The following is an 8,889-nucleotide window of genomic DNA, read 5'->3' as shown; positions in this document are numbered from 1 at the left end:
GGCACCCTGTTGCTGTATCTTCCATGGTGGAAAGGGGCTAGCTTCTCCACTCGGGTCTCTTTTTTTCTTTTCCAGACAAGGTCAGTTCTGTCGTCCAAGCTGGAGTGCAATGGCATGATCTCAGCTCACTGCAAGCCCCAGCTTCTGGATTTAAGTGATTCTCCTCCCTTGGGGATCACAGGCATGCACCACCACACCTAGCACATTTTTGTATTTTTAGTAGACACAGGGTTTCGCCATGTTGGCCAGGCTGGGGACCTCTTTTATTTATTTATTTGGTTGTTATTGTTGTTGTTGAGACAGGATCTCACTCTGTCGCCCAGGCTGAAGTGTAGTGGTACAATCACAGCTCACTACAGCCTCATTCTCCCAGGCTCAGGTGATCCTTCCACCTCAGCATCCTGGGTAGCTGGGACCACAGGAATGCACCACCACAACCGGCTAATATTGTGTAGTGAGACGGGGTCTCCCCATGTTTGCCCAGGCCAGTCTCTAACTCCTGGGCTCAAGCAATCTGCCTACCTTAGCCTCCCAAAGTTCTGGGACTACAGGCATGAGCCACAGCACATAGCCCCCTCGAGCTGCTTTTATGAGGGCACTAATCCCTTCACACACGCAGAACCTTATAACTTAATCACCTCCCAAAGGACCTATCTCTTAATACTATTGCATTGGGTATTAGGTTCCAACACATGAATTTTGGGGGGACACTAACATTCGGACAATTGTATATGTATACTATCAAGTCTATTTACATAAAATTCAAAGACAGGACAAAGTAAAATGGAAACTATGGGGAGTGATGGATATGCGTTAATCAATATGACCATGGTAATCAGGACACAATGGATTTCAACTCATCACACTGTACATCTTGAATAAATACAATTCAATTTATCAATTAAAATTTTTTTTTGAGATAGAGTCTTGCTCTGTCCCAGGCTGGAGTGCAATGGCACGATCTCGGCTCACGGCAACCTCCGCCTCCCGGGTTTGAGCTATTCTCCTGCCTCAGCCTCCTGAGTAGCTGGGATTACAGACGCCCACCACCACGCCCGGCTAATTTTTGTATTTTTAGTAGAGACAGGGTTTCACCATGTTGGCCAGGCTGGTCTTGAACTCCTGACCTCATGATCCACCCGCCTTGGCTTCCCAAAGTGCTGGGATTACAGATGTGAGCCACCATGCCTGGCCATTATCAATTAAATATTTTTAAATCAAAAAAGAAGAAATGGCTGGGTGCATTGGCTCACACCTGTAAACCCAGCACTTTGGGAGGCAGAGGCAGGGAGATATTTTGAGGCCAGGAGTTCAAGACCAGCCTGGGCAACATGGCGAAACCCTGTCTCTACAAAAAATAAAAGTAAAAAATTGTCCAGGCATGCTGGCTTGCACCTATGGTCCTAGCTACTGGGGAGGCTAAGGAAGGAGGATCCCTTGAGCCTAGGAGTTTGAGGCTGCAGTGAGCTGTGATTGCATCATTGCACTCCAGCCTGGGTGAGAGAGGGAGACCCCCATCTCTAAAAATAAAAAGGAAACAAGTGAATGATTCAAAACAAAAAGAACATGCCAAAGAAAACAATATATATAAAAACTAGGCCAGCGCACGGTGGCTCACGCCTGTGATCCCAGCACTTTGAGAGGCTGAGGCAGGCGGTCAGGAGTTTGGGACCAGCTGGGCTAACATGGCAAAACCCCGTCTCTACTAAAAAATACAAAAATTAGGTGGGTGTGGTGGTGCGCAGCTGTAATGCCAGCTACTTGGGAGGCTGAGGCAGGAGAATCCCTTGAACTTGGGAGGAGGGGATTGCAGTAAACGAGACTGCGCTACCGCACTCCAGGGTGGGTGATAGAGTGGGACTCTGTCTCGAAAAAAAAATTTAAAAAAAGGCCGGGCGTGCTGGCTCATGCCTATAATCCCAGCACTTTGGGAGGCCGAGGCGGGTGGATCACGAAGTCAGGAGTTCAAGACCAGCCTGGAGTTCAAGACCAGCCTGGCCAAGATGGTGAAACCCCATATCTACCAAAAAATACAAAAATTACCCAGGCATGGTGGCGGGCACCTGTAATCCCAGCTACTCGGGAGGCTGAGGCAGGAGAATCACTTGAACCCGGCAGGCAGAGGTTGCAGTGAGCTGAGATCGCGCCACTGCACTCCAGCCTGGGTGACAGAGCAAGACTCCATCTCAAAAACAAATAAACAAACAAACAAAAAAACCCTGCAATGGTACAATAAGCGATAAATACAAAAATATACTAGTACTTTCAGGGGGTTAGGAGGAAGAGACTGGGATGGGTCCGTGGAGAATTTCTTTTTTTTTTTTTTTTGAGATGGGGTCTCACTCTGTTGCCCAGGCTGGAGTGCAGTGGTGCCATCTCGGCTCACTGCAAGCTCCGCCTCCTGGGTTCACTCCATTCCCCTGCCTCAGCTTCCTGAGTAGCTGGGACTACAGGCGCCCGCCACCACACCCGGCTAATTTTTTTTTGTATTTTTAGTAGAGATGGGGTTTCACCATGTTAGCTAGGATGATCTGGATCTCCTGACCTCGTGATCCACCCACCTTGGCCTCCCAAAGTGCTGGGATTACAGGCGTGAGCCACCACGCCTGGCCATGGAGAATTTCAAAGAGACACTGGGATTGCTGGGCTTCTGTTGCTGCTGTTTTAACATGGAATGTCTCAGCCTCATGAATCTGCTTGTCATTCTCGCGCAAGGGCCATGCTAAAGTGCTATGTGCGGTTCCAATTTCAGTATACGTGCTGCCAAAGTGAGTGAGTACTGCTGCTTTTTTTTAATTGTGACAAAATATATGTAACATAAAATTTATCATTGTAACAATTTTTAAGTGTACAGCTCCATGACATTAAGCATATTCACACTGTTGTACAACCATCACCACCATCCACGTCTAGAACTTTTCCATCGTCTCAAACAAAAAGTCTGTCCCCATTAAACCTAACTCCCCAGAATATCCCCCTCCATCCAGCCCCTGGCCACCACCATTATATCTATTCTATATTCTATTCTGTTTTCTTTCTCTCTTTTCTTTCTTTCTTTCTTTCTTTTTTTTTTTTTGAGATAGAGTATCACTCTGTCGCCCAGGCTGACGTGCAGTCGCTCAGTCTCGGCTCACTGCAACCTCTGCCTCCCACATTCAAGTGATTCGTCTGTCTCACCCTCCCAAGTATCTGGGATTACAGCTACGCGCCACCACGCCTGACTCTTTTTTTTTTTTTTTTTTTTTGAGATGGAGTTTCGCTCTTGTTGTCCAGGCTGGAGTGTAATGGCACAATCTTGGCTCATCGTAACCTCCGCTGCCCAGGTTCAAGCAATTCTCCTACCTTAGCCTCCCCAGTAACTGGGATTACAGGCATGCGCCACCACGCCCAGCTAATTTTGTATTTTTAGTAGAGATGGGTTTTCTTTTTCTTTCTTTTTTTTGTTTTGAGATGGAGTTTCGCTCTTGTTGCCCAGGCTGGAGTGCAATGGCACGATCTCAGCTCACCGCAACCTCCGCCTCCCGGGTTCAAGCGATTCTCCTGCCTCAGCCTCCCTAGTAGGTAGGATTACAGGCATGTGCCACCACGCCTGGCTAATTTTGTATTTTTAGTAGAGACAGGGTTTCTCCATGCAGGTCAGGCTGGTCTCAAACTCCCGACCTCAGGTGATCAGCCCGCCTCGGCCTCCCAAAGTGCTGGGATTACAGGCATGAGCCACCATGCCCGGCCATGAGATAGGGTTTCTCCATGTTGGTCAGACTGGTCTCGAACTCCCGACCTCAGATGATCCACCCACCTTTGCCTCCCAAAGTGCTGGGATTATGGGCATAAGCCTCCACGCCCAGCCCTTGGGCCCATCATTCTGTTTTCTGTCTCCATGAATTGAAATACTCTAGGTACTTCATATTAATGGAATCATACCATATTTGTCCATTCATGTCTGGCTTATTTCACTTAGCATGTCTTCAAGGTTTATCTTGTTACAGCATGTGTCAGAATTTCCTTTGTTTTTAAGTCTGAATCATATTCCATATTATATTATATTCCATATACCATGTTTTATTTTTCCATTTATCTACTGATGGACATTTGGGTCATTTCCACCTTTGTGGTTGTTGTCAATAGCACTGCTATGAAACTGTTAATGTTTTCTCTCTTAAGTCGATAGTAATAATTGTGTGTGTGTGTGTGTGTGTGTGTATATATATATATATATAATTTTTTTTGGGGGGGATGGAGTCTCCCTCTATCGCCCAGGCTGGAGTGCAGTGGTGCAATCTTGGCTCACTGCAAACCTCCTGGGTTCAAGCGATTCTCCTGTCTCAGCCTCCCAAGTAGCTGGGACTACAGGTGTGTGCCACCATGCCTGGCTAAGTTTTGTATTTTTGGTAGAGACGAGGTTTCACCATGCTGGCCAGGATGGTCTCGATCTCCTGACCTTGGATCAACCTGCCTCGGCCTCCCAAAGTGCTGGGATTACAGGCATGAGCCACCGCTCCCGGACCCTATATTATTATTTTTAAAACCGTACATATAAGTTTACTTCCTATTTTTAAGCTCAGAATCGCGTAATGTTATTTATTTTCACACCTTCCCACAGTGGAACAGTCTTTATTACTTTGCTTGGCAGTAAGTAACTCCAGAAAGTAATCTAATGACTCAGTTTTACTACGGCAAATATTATTAGCCATTTTCTTGCCAAAATAATCAATACATTATTAAAGTTCATCCTGTAAATGTTCTAAACTAACTGATGATAAGACCACAATAAAAGGTAATATAGAGTCAGACGCAGTGGCTCCCGCCCTGTAATCCCAGCAGTTTGGGGAGGTAGGTGGAGCACTTGAGACAGGAGTTTGAGACCAGCCTGGGCAACATAGTGAGACCCCCATCTCTATAAAAAAAATTAAAAATTAGCTGGGTGTGGTGGTGTCCACCTATAGCCCCAGCTACTCGAGAGGCTGAGACAAGAGGATTGCTTAAGCCCAGGAGGTTGAGGCTGCAGTGAGCTATGATTGCACTACTGCACTCCAGCTTAAGCAACACAGCAAGATCCTGTCTCCCCCACAAAAAAAGGAGGCCAGGCATGGTTGCTCAAGCCTATAATCCCAGCACCTTGGGAGGCTGAGGTGGGCAGATCTCTTGAGCCTAGGAGTTAGAGACCAGCCTGGACAACATGGAGACACCTTGTCTCTACAAAAAACACAAAACAATTAGTGGGGTGTGGCGGCGCATGCCTATAGTCCCAGCCACTCTGAGGCTGAGCCAGGAGAATGGCTTGAACCAGGGAGGTGAGGTTGCAGTGAACCGAGATGGTGTCACTGCACTCCAGCCTGGGCGACAGAGTGAGACTCCATCTCAAAAACAAACAAACAAACAAACAAACAACCATCACAAAAAAAACCTGCAGAATATATTTTACCACAGTTAAAAAGGAGGAGGAGGCTGAGCGCGGTAGCTCATGTCTATAATTCCAGCACTTTCGGAGGCCGAGGTGGGCGGATCACCTGAGGTTGGGAGTTCAAGACCAGCCTGACCAATATGGAGAAACCCCATCTCTGCTAAAAATGCAAAAAATTGGCTGGGTGTGGTGGCGTATGCCTGTAATCCCAGCTACTCGGGAGGCTGAGGCAGGAGAATCGCTTGAATCTGGGAGGTGGAGTTTGCAGTGAGTCGAGATCACACCATTGTACTCCAGCCTGGGCAACAAGAGCGAAACTCCATCTCAAAAAAATAAAATAAAATAAATAAATAAATAAATAAAAGAAGGAGGGAAGGAAAGTTTTGGATTGTGCAAAGCTTTGTGACTCTAGTGAAGATTTGAGTCTTCAATGATTTCTTTTATTTATTTATTTATTTTTTTAGAGATGAAGTCTCACTCTGTTGCCCAGGCTGGAGTGCAACGGCATGATCTCGGCTCACTGCAACCTCCGCTTCCTGGGTTCAAGCGATTCTCCTGCCTCAGCCTCCTGAGTAGCTGGGATTACTAGCATGCACCACCATGCCTGGCTAATTTTTGTATTTTTAGTGGAGACAGGGTTTCGCCATGTTGGCCAGGCTGGTCTCGAACTCCTGACCTCAGGTGATCCACCCGCCTTGGCCTCCCAAAGTGCTGGGATTACAGGCGTGAGACACCACGCCTGGCCCATCTTCAATGATTTCTATGCATTGTCTGGGTTTTTGCAAAATTAGATCATGGATTACCTCTATAATTTTTCAAAATTAACTTGCCATTATAGGAGTCCAGGCAAGGTGTTAAGAAGTCAAGGAGGAGGAGAATCAAATCTTTCATTTCATAGATGGAAAATCAGGCCAAATCTGAGGGAGGGCACCTGTCAGAAGTGCAGGCCCTTTGCCAGAGCTCCAGGGTTAGAACCCAGCTGCTGCCCTCTTGCCTGGTGTATGAAGGAAGGAACAACTGCGGTCACGGAAGCGGCCGTAATTAGACAGCAGGCAATGATTGAGTGGGAGCTGCAGGCAAAGTCCTCCATGGGTGCCCGGGGATGGACAGGCAGGTGAGCTAGGGGCCAGCCTGGCCTCACCTTCAAAGAGCTGGTTCCCAGGTGAGAAGATATGGCCCTGAGAAAGGTACCTGGCAGTACAGGTGATAAGGGGCCCTCTGCACTCTAAACACACCCACCTTCTAGCCTTATCTTTGTGTGTTAGAGTTATTTATTTACAGGCCATGTTAGCAGGAAGACTGGGGGCTCCTTGAGGGCGTTCATTCATTCAGGCATTTATTGAACTACTGTGTACCCAGGCACTGATTGGGACAGCTGTATACAGTAGCTGCTTGATAAACATACATTGCATTGAATGACAAGCTCAGAGCTTAGCATTACCTAAGCACTCCATAAATCCTGCTTGGATTGAATATATAATGTATGAATAAATTACAGGCATCAGGCCTGGCACACAGTAGGTGTTTAATACATGTTGAATGCATGAAGGAAGGACTAACACAAGGTCTGGTACACAGGAAATACATGTTGCAAGAACCTGCCTGTATTTTTTATTTTTTTATTTTTTTGAGATGGAGTCTCGCTGTCGCCCAGGCTGGAGTGCAGTGGCGCGATCTCAGCTCACTGCAACTTCCACCTCCCAGATTTAAGTAACTCTGCTCAGCCTCCCAAGTAGCTGGAATTACAGGCACACGCCACCATGCCGAGCTAATTTTTCTATTTTTAATAGACAAAATACAAAATACAGCCTGTTGTCCAGGCTGGTCTTGAACTCCTGACCTCAAGTGATCCACCTGCCTGGGCCTCCCAAAGTGCTGGGAATACAGGCGTGAACCACCGTGCCCAGAACTTTTTTTTTTTTTTTTTTGGAGACAGGGTCTCACTCTGTTGCCCAGGCTGGAGTGCAGTGTTGCGATCATGGCTCACTGCAGCCTTGACTTCGTGGGCTCAAGTGATCCTCCCACCTTAGCTTCCAGAGAAACTGGTACCACAGGAGTGCACCACCACACCCAGCTAATTTTTTTCATTTTTCTTTTTGAGATGGAGTTTCGCTCTTGTTGCCCAGGCTGGAGTGCAATGGTGCAATCTTGGCTCACTGCAACCTCTGCCTCCCAGGTTCAAGTGATTCTCCTGCCTTAGCCTCCTGAGTAGCTGGGATTACAGGCACACACCACCACGCCCAGCAAATTTTTGTATTTTTAGTAGAGATGGGGTTTTGCCATGTTGGCCAGGCTGGTCTCGAACTCCTGACCTCAGGTGATCCACCTGCCTCGGCCTCCCAAAATGCTGGGATTACAGGCATGAGCCACCGCGCCCATACTTTTACATTTTTTTTGCAGAGACAGAGTCTCACTAAGTTGCCCAGGCTGGTCTCAAACTCCTGGACTAAAGCGATTCTCCTGTCTTGGCCTCCTAAAGTGCCAGCATTACAAACGTGAGCTACCACACCAGGCCTGAACCTGTCTTTTTTTTTTTTTTTTTTTTGAGACAAAGTCTTGCTCTGTCGCCCCAGGCTGGAGTGCAGTGGTACGATCCTGGCTCATTGCAACCTCCGCCTCCCGGGTTCAAGCAGTTCTCCTGATCAGCCTCCCGAGTAGCTGGGATTATAGGCATGTGCCACCACGCCCGGCTAATTTTTGTATTTTTAGTAGAGATGGGGTCTCACCGTGTTGGCCAGGCTGGTCTCGAACTCCTGACCTCAGGTGATCTGCCTGCCTTGGCCTCCCAAAGTGCTGGGATTACAGGCATGAGTCACCGCGCCCAGCCTATTTCCAGTTTTTTGTGATGACATACAATGCTGCTGGGGCCATCATTCTTGTTCATGCTTCCCAGTGCACTCCTGCATTTCTGTCAACAATGTCCTCAGCTGTGGAGCGGCTGCATCGTAGGTTACACACACCTTCAGCTTTATCAGACATTGCCCAGCTAGTTCCCAAAGTGTCTACTAATTTTTGCAGTTTATTTCACCCCCAATCGCACCCTCAGCTCACTACGCTTGGGTCATATGGGCCTTCTTTTGCGCCCTTTAGCACATGTGTGTCTCAGTCAGAAGGCCTATTCTATCTGCCATTTCATCTGCTGAGAGCACTTCCCCAACACTCAGCCTAGCAAAGAACTTTTCTTCAGAGCTCAGCTCTAGGCATCACTCCCTCCCCAGTCCGAGACCAGGTCAACCCTCCCTCCCTCCATATTATGGAACTCACAGCACCACATATGTCTTCTTTGTGATATTTATCAACTTCAGAGTTTCCTCTCTATCTGTGCAATTCTCAGAACAAAGTCTGTCTCCCCTGCTAAGCTGTAAGTTCCCATGTTTGTTTAAGCTCCCTGCCCTTTCTCCAACACCCAACAGCAGGCCTGGCACATGTTAGGCAATGGGTGTTATTACTCTAATAGCTATTCTGTATTCTAACTCATATTTGAGTTC

The 8,889-nt window shown here is 47.4% G+C and overlaps 1 non-coding gene across 1 annotated transcript; it reads right to left on the bottom strand.

Annotated features, from left to right (window-relative positions):
• Window positions 1-2,669: 2,669 nt before the first annotated feature.
• Window positions 2,670-2,780, bottom strand: LOC112436766 (U6 spliceosomal RNA). Its single transcript, XR_003025462.1, has one exon. It is a non-coding gene; the product is annotated as a U6 spliceosomal RNA (small nuclear RNA).
• Between the last annotated feature and the right edge of the window lie 6,109 nt (window positions 2,781-8,889).

This window comes from Pan paniscus, chromosome 10, assembly GCF_029289425.2.
Source record: "Pan paniscus chromosome 10, NHGRI_mPanPan1-v2.0_pri, whole genome shotgun sequence".
Lineage (NCBI taxonomy): Eukaryota > Metazoa > Chordata > Mammalia > Primates > Hominidae > Pan > Pan paniscus.
This window is presented reverse-complemented; position numbering and strand designations above follow the sequence as displayed.